This window comes from Chiloscyllium plagiosum, chromosome 27 (assembly GCF_004010195.1).
Source record: "Chiloscyllium plagiosum isolate BGI_BamShark_2017 chromosome 27, ASM401019v2, whole genome shotgun sequence".
Taxonomy (NCBI): Eukaryota; Metazoa; Chordata; class Chondrichthyes; order Orectolobiformes; family Hemiscylliidae; genus Chiloscyllium; species Chiloscyllium plagiosum.
Genome location: NC_057736.1, coordinates 40,053,909 through 40,065,957, shown reverse-complemented (window position 1 = coordinate 40,065,957; position 12,049 = coordinate 40,053,909). Strand labels below are relative to the sequence as shown.

General features: G+C 42.8%; 1 protein-coding gene across 4 annotated transcripts in view; it reads left to right on the top strand.

Moving 5' to 3' along the window:
• The window catches only part of LOC122563736 (ephrin type-A receptor 7-like), a 593,437-nt gene that overhangs the window by 318,360 nt on the left and 263,028 nt on the right, over positions 1-12,049 (top strand). The window lies entirely within an intron of this gene.

Genomic DNA, 12,049 nt, shown 5'->3' with positions numbered 1-12,049 from the left:
GTAACTTGACTCGAGCCACAAATGTCAAACCTTTGACATATAGCATGAAAAAAAGTCTAATTCCCTTACAGACGCACAGACTGACATAACTATTGGATGCAGAAATACTTGCAACTTAATTATTAACTTTAGACACAGAAAAAAAAATCCCCAATTCAAGAATCCAGAAAATTTCTCAATTTACATCACAAGTTATACATTTACCTTGATAGCTTGACTATTCCCAAAGTGAACTGGGAAACATTCCTCACAGATACACTAATGTGATTTAACATTGCATGTTGATCCTCCACACATGGATTTTACAGCAATTTTTCAAGAAAATTGAAATTGTAGAATTAGTGAAGAATATGGAGATGTTAGTGATTGAGGCAGATCTCAGATGAGGCTTAATGCAGAGGAATTTGCATTTTAAATCTTCAAAGAGATATGGGATGCGGTAACAGTGAGGGTGATAGTTGATATCTCGAGTTTTTGTTTGTTTATTCACAGGATGTGGGCATCACTGGCAAGGCCAACATTTATTGCCCATCTCTAATTTGTCTTTTTGAAAGTTTTTTGACCCACTGCCCATTGTTCCATTAGTAGGAAATTGGCACACCAAAGTTATGCTGATAGAGTTAGATGAAGGAAGATGGGAGGAGATTAACATAGAACATTTGTGTGTATGGAATGCGCTGCCAGAGGAAGTGGTTAGAGGCTGGTACAATTATAACATTTAAAAGGCATCTGGATGGGTAAATGAATAGGAAGGGTTTTAAGAGAAATGGGCCAAGTGCTGGCAAATGGGAGCAGATTAAGTTAGAATATCTGGTTGGCAAGGATGAGTTGGACCCAAGGGTCTGTTTCTGTGCTGTACATCTCTATGACTCTCCGCCTCTATAACATAGAACAGTACAGCACAGGATTAAGCCCTTTGGCACATGACACCAAATTAATCTAATTCTTCAGCCTGCCATTGGTCTATATCTCTCCATTTCTTGCATATTCATGTTCTTATCGAAAAGCCCTTTTAAACGCCCCTATTGTATCTGTCTCCACCATCATCCCTGGCTGCGCATTCCAGACTCCTACCACACTGTGTAAAACAACTTGCCCCTCACATTCTCGTTTGAACTTTCCCTCTCTCATCTTGAATGCATGCTCCATCATATTAGCCATTTCAATTCTGAGAAAAGGTTTCTGACTGTCAACCCTAACTCTGCATCTCACATTTTTATAACCTTCTATCAAGTCTCCCCTCAAACTTCGCCACTCCAGAGAAAACAACCCTAGCTTTTCTAACCTCTCGTTGTAGCTCATATCTTCTAATCCAGGCAGCATCCTGGTTAAAACCTCTTCTGCACCCTAACGTGGAACATAACATTAGCACAGAGCAGTTTGATTAAATGGACTGACTCTGCCTATACTTTTGATATAATTGGTTGACGCTGAGCATTGATGAGGCGGCAAGTTCAAATATTAGGTCCAGTTTTGGGGGTAAGCCCTAAGAGGGGTGTGCTGACGGTAGAGTGGGTGCAGATTGGATTTGTCTGCGTGATGAAGATGAGGGATTTGCCATCGTGACTGCAAAAGTTTGGCTGTTGAATCCTGGTGACTTCTCAGTGAAATTGATTAGAATTCATGAGCAAAAAGTTTGGTGCTGGAAAAGCGCAACCAGTTACGCATCATCCGAGGAGCAGGAGAGTCGACGTTTTGAGCATAAGCTCTTCATTATTCCTGATGGAGAGCTTATGCTTGAAACATCGAGTCTCCTGCTCCTCGGATGCTGCCTGACCAGCTGTGCTTTTCCAGCACCACCTTTTTGACTCTGATCTCCAGAATCTGCAGGCCTCACTTTCTCCAAGAATTCATGAGGGTCAAAGCAAATGGATGATCAATTTCCAGCAACATGTAACTCTGCTGCAAAGGATGGAGTCCATTGGGAGACATCAGGGTATGGCTAGCTGCGTTTGCTGCATGGGCAGTTTGCGGCACAGAGTGATGCCCACAGCATAAGTTCAATTCCTGCATCAATTGAGGTCATGATTGGTGTATTCTCTTTCACAGCCTGTCCCCTCACCTGAGGTGTGGTGACCCTTAGGCTAAACCACCACCAATTGTCTGTCTCTCTTCCTCTCTCTTGAATGAGAGGACAGCCCCGTGGACTGGTAGGTTATGGCAGTTCTACCTTTTATTGGAAGACATCTACATCAGAAGTTCAGAAATGACATTAGGAAAAGGGCTTGTTAATGAAGGAGTGGCGAGCTGAGAGATGTGGTGTTCTGAGTTAACAGGGGCAGTTTTGAATGGGGAAGTAAATGCCAAAGTGATCTCAGTCATAAAAAGGATGATGGAGCAGTGTCAATGACAGAAGCAGAGGAAACTTCAAGTTCATGACGATCGCTGGTCAAAAAGTAGTCAACTTGTCAAGATGGAAGAAACAGGCTAGCAATCAGAACAGAATGGTGAAAGCAAACGTTAAACATTTACGAAGGAACAAAGAAATCAAGGACTTCCAAGTGACTCTGAAATAAAATGAGGAAAAAAAAGTGGAATTTTAAAGGGAAGTGTGAAGTTGTGTCATGAACAGAAACTAGTTGATCAGTGGATCTCATAATGAAGAATAAGTTAAAATGGTGGCTGGAAATCACAGTATGCTTGTGGAGCCTTTAGTTTTAGAAGGAATCAAGTTCAACAGAATTGAACAGTTAGAAGCTCTCCGAGATTTACTGGATAGCTCCCTAAACAGCTAGTGCTTATGGCCTGGGTTGTATGGCCTCCTTTCGTAGCTGTAAAAGGATGTCCATAGACAGTGACCAACTTGAAGGAACAGTTCAAAAGTCAAGAAAAGACTTTGACAGGTTTTAATTGTCAGCTCTAGTTCCTCAATATCAAAGAAAACCTCTGTGGATACAAACAAGAAGTTAGGCCCAAAATTATGAGTGGTAGAATGGACAAGTTCCACTCAATTGTCTTGTGAATTCTTATTCGAATATGCCTGAATGTACAATCTCTCTCTCTCTCTCTCACACTGTCTTTTCTTCAGTCCTTACTTTTGATTGTTAGGCTAGAGACTTCCGTTGGATTGATCATTGCATATGGGTAGCTATAGACCTCCATTGAATTGGTCATTGCACATGAGCAGAGGGCTGGCTTTCCATTGCTTTCTGCGGGATGGCTGAGCAGGAAACTCTCTTGCTGTTACCGCCTGCTGTACAGGCTGATAATCAACCAGTCTGGCTACATAAGGAGCAATTTTCCATGTCCTGGTGTGCGACTCAAATCTGGAGCAACCTTTGATCCACAAAACCTAAAACGGCTTAAACCAGTGTCAGCCGACAGGACTCAGGAAAGTGTCAAACTCTTATCTTCCATTGTGAAAAGTTAGGGCTCAACAGAATTAATCATTGTTCGTGGTTAAGATGCAATGGCCCGAATCTTCCAATCCCTATTTCCGACCCAGATCATACTAAAAGGTGTTCGCTTACCTTTGGAATTTCTCGGGTAAGTGTTCAAGCCAGGAAATGAATGCAAGAATCCACTGAAGCAGGAGAAGATTGGCATTGGCACTGGCACCGCACTCCTCCTCTCCAACAGGGTTGTTAGAAGGTCTAAAGCCATTTTGATTGCCACTGAGAGAAATGTGGTGGGACAGACAGTTGGGTGATTGGTGAGGAGAATTGGTGGGGTTATTGGCTGGGTGGAAGGGAGATGAATGTGAGAGGGTGAGATGCCAAGTAGTGAGAGGGAGCAAAGTTTGAAGTGGGTAGGGTGCAATATCGCTTCTGGGTTGGACAGCAAATATCTGTATTGTGATAGAGAAGGCATCATGGGCTTGTAGTAAAAACTGGCCCAGAGGGTCTCATGGTTCATAAGACAAAGCCACAGGAAACTCTTGAAAATTGAGTTTTGGGCTTTAAATGATTGAAAACATTTGATCCTGACTTTGCGGTAAATGGTTTTAGATCCTGTTCAGTTTCCAAGGCAGAATGAGGAGTGACTGGAGCGCCTCCATGAATTGTTCAAGATTTCCTTGTGTCTTGGTTTGATGTGAGGTTATCGATTCGAGTTGGAGTGATTACATAAACCGTGGTTGAAAATAATTAAAGTTAAGGTTTAGTGCTTCGGGGTGGTTAAGCATCCATTCTATAACACAACTCTGAATGGACTGATTTTTATCCTGCAAGCAATACATTGTGAGGACCAGCTGGACTTTGACATGTATTACTTTGGAAACAAAATGAAATGGCTTTGTGATAAGCCGAAAGCAGGCATTAGTGGCTTTATGCAATCTTTTTTTTTCAATAGATGCTTTTGTTGTGATTCAGATTAAAGAAGCCTTTGGTTTAATCCCAAGCTCAAGTGTCTATCTGAACTGGGCTATAATCAAAACTGTGGCCACTTAAGCTGCAGAAAAGGTAGCACAGAATATCTTTACCCGAGCCTTTGTTTCCCCATGGTACTGAAATAGTATTACTGTTATCAGACCTAGGGATACTGTGCTACACAGGCGAGAGCTGAATCTCTGGCTTGTTAACACTGAAAGCGTATATTGTTTGGCTGTTGCTGCTAATAAGCACACTTAGATTGAGAATGCAAGCAGATTTCCCTACTTACAGACTTCAATCGTTATTAACCAGCTCTGAAACAGTGCCGTTACTTTTATTGCTTCTATTGTGAAATTAATTAATATATTTGTATTTCGATATCCAAAGCTAATTCCTCGCTGTTCTTGAACCCCTTCTGTGTATACTACAAACCAAATATTACATCAGTGGCTTTGGCAGTTCCTTAGCATGGATCTAAGCAGGAACACTAGATGTCTCATGTGATTGTAGCGTGTGTGAAGATTACAAGTGCCTTCCGGCAGGTGTACTCAGACGTGTGCACAGTCTCTTTTGATGCAATTCATGTGAAATCAGTCTCGCAAATACAAAAAGAAAGGAACTTAGAGCAAATTGAGTTTCTGCTATCCTTTGCACTGGTTAAAAATATTCGACAGGGTAAATTAATCATTATCAAGTATTTCCACTAATTATGGCCATTTGTAGGCTTTGAATGAGATTCTTAAAATTAAGTCTCATATTTATTATGTACTTTGTATGAGCTTTTGAATATATATTTCAGTAACTGACTGTGAAACAGGCTATTGTACACTAATGTAATGAAAAGTAGCTTTGTATATCATTTGATATCATGTTCAGTTATGTAACACTGGGTCCCGTGCAGGCAGGAGACTGGATGCGTTGATTGAAGGGCTTCCTTTTTGTGGTATACCCATTTTAAGTGATAAGTTGAAACAAGCAGACAAGTTGTTGCAGAAACTCAATAGGTGTGGCAGCATCAGTGGGGAGAGAGCCCAGTTAACTCTGGGGTCGGACATCAGCTCTGCTATCTTCCCACAGGTGCTGCAAGATCTGCTGAGTTTCTCCAGCAATGTTTGTTTAGTTTTATAATGAATAACTCGAAGCAGTTTGATTAAATACGGGAATGAGTATTTTTAAAAAAGCAACACTGAACAAAACAAAAATTTCTTAAACCTGCCCAACTGCACTAATCAACAGCAAGCTTTAATTTGGGCAGTATGCAAATGAGCTTGTGAGGGAAGTTGTGAAAATGAGCACTTCTCAAAGCCAGCCTGTTATTTGAGTGTAACTTGCATCTGGATAGCTGACTGCACCCATGGGAGCTCAATTAATCATGAGCATTGCTCTCTGTCAATACTGAGAGAGTGAGCGGTATAATAGAAGGGTGTGTATCTAGGGTTAGACTGAAATTGCTTTGGAACATCAACAGTTGAACAGAATTGATAGGTCAGATGATCTCTTTCTGAGCTGTAAATTTTATTAGAATATTTTTCCTAATTTAATTTCATGTGACATTGGTCCCTCGTGAGAGACAGTGACGATGATGATTAGAACTTGCATTATTTAGACCGTGTGTCCCCTTACTTTGTGTTTGTATTAGATTCTGACTTTAGGGGTCTATACACTGTTTTATGAGTATAATTGAGTTGGAGACTGCTGTTCTGTCTCCAGTATTGTACATCATCATGTACAGATGCTGGTGTGAGTTCTTCTTTTCTCACTGTTAAACACCCCTCCAACCATGTCTCTCACATGAAATTGAGGTGGGGTTATTTTACTGAAAAATGTGTTGCTGGAAAAGCACAGCAGGTCAGGCAGCATCCAAGGAACAGGAGAATTGACGTTTCGGGCATAAGCCCTTCTTCAGGCATGCGGCTCATTCCTGAAGAAGGGCTTATGCCCGAAACGTCGATTCTCCTGCTCCTTGGATGCTGCCTGACCTGCTGCACTTTTCCAGCAACACATTTTTCAGCTCTGATCTCCAGCATCTGCAGCCCTCACTTTCTCTGGGGTTATTTTACTGTCCAGCTGATGGATGGTGGGCTGTGAAAGGGGTCCTTTACTTTGCCTCCATGGTCAATTTGCGCTAGTTATTACAAAAGCTTTTAAATACGAAAAGAGACACATCATCAACAAAATTATATTACCTCACCTTGATGTGGAGATTCTGGTGGTTAGGGACTCAAGTGGATAAGTGGACGAAAACCTAGTGACGTGTGATTTCTGACTTGTACCTTACGTTAGCTGCCCTCCTCAAGATTATTGAGTCACTGTCCGCAAACAGGAGTCACGGTGAGACAAAAATAGAAATTGCTGGAAAAGCTGAGCAGATCTGGCTGCATCTGTGGAGAGAACTCAGAGCTAATTTTCAGGTCCGGTGACCCTGACTTCTAAGGAGGGGTCACTCGACTCCTGAAATGTTAACTCTTGATTTCTCTCCAAAGATGCTGCCAGACCTGCTGAGCTTTCCCAGCAGATTCTGTTTGTGCCTCTGATTTACAGCATCCATAGTTCTTTTGGTTTTTACTTAAACTAGTTACCTGCTTCCGTTCTTGAAGGATATTGGAAGAAGTAAGAGTTTGCATTTATGTAGCACCTGTTGATGGCTTCACAGCTCCCCCCAAAGACTCTGCAGCTAACACAGAACTTTTTGAAGTGTTCGGCTGCAGGGCAACGTGGCAGCAGATTTAAAGGGCACAAGGTTTCATGAGCAGGATTGAGATAAATACCAGGTTCTTTTTAATGACGTTTTGGTACATTGAGCATTGGCTAGTACTCTCCAATGGTCAACTGAGAATTTGTGCTTAAGTCACAGAAGTGGAACCTGAACAGATGACCTTCTGACTTAGAGGTGACAGTGCACACCACTGAGTCAGAGCTGGGACTGATTCAACCAGTTGGTGTTTTACGACAATCTGGCAGATTTCTTGGCCAGTTCCTGATGTCAGAAACAAATTAGCAGATTTATTGAAGTCACTTCCACAATTTCAATTGCTCAGCAGATTGCCTGAAGGGACCATCTTGACTGACTCATTCTAGAAGCATAATTGAAATCTTAAAACCTCAATTATGTAGCAAGTGTTTTGACAGCGAGACATGTTCCGATAGCCCCACCCTTACTAATATTTTTCATAAGAGGCTAATATTTATCAAACTTGTGGGTTAAGCACCAATTGCAGGCTTTATTGAGAGGTAAGTAGGGATCATATGCATTTTGCTTGACAGTCTTTTCCATTGTGGTCCCATCGTAACACCAATTTATTCAATGATACTGCTTCTACACAGGCATATCAATCACAATAAACCCAACCCATACCAGTTGCCTTAACAGACCTTTCCTACATCAGCAACGAGAAGGTTAGAATGCTCAATCTGTCCTGAGAGATGGGATGGACCTTGCAGCTTTCCCTCTTTATTAGGGTGAGATTTGAGAAATTTTAGATGATTATTAGACCTTTAGAGCATGCCCTCCAAACTGTGCCCATCATCATATTGCTAACTAGATCCTATCTTGCAGTACGTTAAGATAGAAGGCAATTAGAAATTCATGTTTGTTTTAACATGCTGAATAAATGATAGATTAAAAGAAAACCTGCAATAATTGCAGAATTTAATTTCATTGCTGCACTCATGTGGAGCACATTCAATTGAATTAAATGCACACAGACATGCTTGTGCATTTATCTAAAGATTGAACTTTGCGTAAACACCAGGAGGGGATGTTAAGCTTATTTGTGTGTGTATAAAACCGTCTTCTGCCCAATTATCTCTCTTTTGCACCAATGGGGTAGCAATTTGTGCTACCTACACCTATCACTGGGTGCCACAGTATTTCGAGACTAACCAGAAGACAGCAGCAAAATTCAGATACAGATTGGACTGAACAATATTATAACGGTTGAAAAATGTGTTGCTGGAAAAGCGCAGCAGGTCAGGCAGCATTCAAGGAGCAGGAGAATCGACGTTTCGGGCATAAGCCCTCCTTCAGGAAACCTGAAGAAGGGCTCATGCCCGAAACGTCGATTCTCCTGCTCCTTGGATGCTGCCTGACCTGCTGCGCTTTTCCAGCAACACATTTTTCAGCTCTGATCTCCAGCATCTGCAGTCCTCACTTTCTCCTCATATTATAATGGTGTCAGTCCTAACTCAGTGTTAACATTCACAGCTCTGGATTAGATTAGTAGGGTGAGAGTCTTTCCCCTCTTTCCCCAGTAGATCTATTTTGAGATTCTACGGTAGTACTGAGAGAGAGGGGTTGTCTTTTTGAGGAAAGGTTAGACTGATGTTTTAGCTGACCCTTCATGTGAATGTAAAAGGTCCCTTAGATCTATTCTAACAGCGTGTCAGAGACTTTACCCTGATGGCCTAGGCATTTACTCCCTCCACCACCAATAACAGTGGTGACAGTATACACCACTTACAAGCTGCGGTGTGGCAATTAATCATGATTTGACAGCAATTTGCATACTTGTGACCTCTACCATCTTGAAGGACAAGGGCAGCAGATGCCTGATAGCACCAGTACCTGGAAGTTGTCTCCAAGCTCCACACTGGCCTGTCTTAGAGCAATCTCACTACTCTGTCAGAGCCACTGGATCAAACTCCTTCCTATCAATACCCAGGTGTCCCAGAGCTCCAAGAATTGCAACAGTTCAAGAAGGCAGCTGATGACCACCTTCTCAAGGACAATTAGGAACGGGCAGTAAGTGTTGGCCGAGTCAATGATGCTACATCCCTTGAAAGAATAAATTGTAAAACATTTTAATAGGTTCCTTCCCATTTTTAAACTGCTACTTCTTGTTGTCACCCAGGGATGTATCCTCAGCCCCTCCTGTTTCCCCTCTGCAGGCTGCCCTTCAGTGATATAACCTGAGTACGCAGTGATAGATTTTACCTGTACATTGGTTACGTTTCTTGACAATCTCTCTCAACATCTCAGATTGTTGGTTCGCTGCTGGATGGACTGAAATTTCTTCCAGTTGTAGATTGGGAAGCAGAGACAATGGCTTGGATTTTTGTTGAGTCAGGGTGACCCTTTAAAAATCACAGTAGATTCCCATTTGTGGGATCCTCAGACCATTCTCAACACATACAGTTGACAGGAGTGTTGTCAAGAGTGTGGGCTGGTATAGGTCATGAGCACCCACTTGACTGTCTCCTCTTGGCCATTGTCGAGATGGATATGGCTTTCCACTCACAATTTTCAGTGAGGCTGACTAGTCTTTCGAGGAATCTTTGGGAGTTTGAGACATTCAGAAATGTTATGCAACATAGTTTGAAAGCAGGCAGCCTTTTGAAAGCTAACTTTGAAAGGCCCTTCTCATGCCAAGGTAAGTCTCCCCACTTCCTGTCTCACAACCCAGATGAACATTATTATGTGATATACCTGCATTTTGTAGTATCTCCACTTTCAACTATTGAACCTTTTGAAGGCCCTGAATGATTGACAATCTTACTGTTCTGCAGTAGAAGGGTATTATTTTTGACATAGTGGAATGTTTTCAAAGAATTACTTTTTTAAAGTGTTTATTTAAACGCATTCTGCTGTCACTATAGGGTTTGTTTCTTCTTTGGTGCTTGGTGGGTAAATGGGTATGGAAATGCCATAGCATGCCATGTGGATAGTTTGGGGACATGAGGTGGCATGGATGGGACTTGGGGTGGTGGGGGGGCGGGGGGCGGGGGGGGGGGAGGTGTAAGGTGGTTATGGGGGTGTGAGCAGTGAGTGCTAAAGGGCTTTTCTGTTTATTTTCTAAGCAACACCGAATTCCACAGCACAGAGGTGGGTCTTTATACCATCCGGGCAGGCCCTATGCCTGGTCTGGATGCTTACCACAATTGGCTGGCACACCTGCAGCTAGCACCACTCCCTGGCACTCAGGATGATGTCTTCTCATCAGTATTTCTGGAGGTGGGTATGCAAGGCTGAGATCTTTCCTGACTTGACTACCTACACTTTGAAGATGGAAGTCTGAAATGTTGTCTTTGGTCCCAAACCAAACTCCTTCCCCTGAAATCTGACTCTATCCTTCACCATTATTATCGCCTGAGGCTGGACCAGATTGTTTATAACCTTTATTTATTCACATCTGACCTGAGGTGAGCATCTGCACACACGTTCTTGATGTACTAAGGTCAATAAATTTTCCCTCCATAGCATTTCCTGACTCGGCCCCTGCCTCAGCTACAGCTGAGGAGAAAGTGAGGTCTGCAGATGCTGGAGATCAGAGCTGAAAATGTGTTGCTGGAAAAGCGCAGCAGGTCAGGCAGCAATTTTCCCTCCATAGCATTTCCTGACTCGGCCCCTGCCTCAGCTCCAGCTGAAACCCTCATGCACCCCTTTGTTACACTGAGACTTCATTATTCCAAAGCTGGCCTCCTACTTTCTGCCCTGGGTAAACTTGAAGTTCTCCAAACCTCTGTTGACTAGGCTTTCATTTTGCACCATGTTCCATTACCCATAACCCTTGTGCTTGCTGATTTCGATTGCCTCTTGGTTAAACAACATGTCCATTTAAAAATTCACATTCCGATTTCCAAATCCCTTCCTGTCCCCACCCCTCCATATCTCTGTAATCTCCTTCAACCCCAAAACTGTCTGAGATGTTTGTGCTCATTTAATTCTGGCATCTTAAGTGTTGCCCATTTTAATTAATCCACGATTGAATTGAATTAAATCATTTATTGTCACAACTATTTAAAAAAAAAGCAAGTGTTGCCGTGCTCTGGCACCATTTTGAATTATTGAATATGTTAAAAGATATAACTAAAGTAGAGTTGACCTCTCTCTCCCCTTTCTTGTTCCGGGTGTCGGTTATGGCCCTCTGCTGCTACCAATCCCACCATTGCCATGTTTGAGCTAGAGCTGTGGGCCTATACCTCTAGAGTCCCAGACTGATGTGCATCCACACAATGCAGCCAGATCTCGGTGGTCCTCCTTTGTCCCCTCCACTGATGCTGCGACTCGTTCAGGCACCTCGGCCTACCTGCAGACCTGGAGCCTCGGTCCTGGTTGGGAGTTTCAGCCCGGTATCTGCTCCTTGCTGGCCTGGAGACCTTGGACTGGGATAGAGTTGCGTTGACTTCATCCTGGCATTGCTGCCACCTCACCTTTCTTTATCGTACACTTAGCCTCGGCCTCTTAGAGTCTCTAGGCCTGTGCTGCCTTCTTAGTTCTCCATCTTTTTCCCTATTTACAAAGTGTCGTCACCTCCCCTACTCCTTGAGCTGGAACCAGAGAGAAAGGGTTTGAGAGTTCACCAAGTTCACTCTGGCCCAAGCCAGCAGCCGGTTGCCTTGGAAACGGCTTGCCATTATCTTGCTACCAAGTGTTGGAGCTTCCTCTTTTAGCCTCTCTACGTCTCATTCCTCATTGTTTCTTCAAACCAGACTCTCCCTGAAATTGCTTCAGGAATCAGAGTATTGATTTATACTGTTGCTGTGATGGACTGATGAATTAATATTTTACATTAAGGACACTGCATGGTCGAGAAGGAACGAATTTTGGTCTCGGTATAAAAATTCTTCTTGGTGTAAAGCGGAGAAGCATATTTGAGGTGAGATAAGTGCAGTTTGCATCTGTAAGGTGGATCAAGCACAAACCCTGCCACCACCTAGTGACATTCTCTGCACCACCAGTGCAGTGAGGTACTGCCAAACGAAAAGGTTTATGTTTTTAACCTTTGTTCCAGAATTTTGCT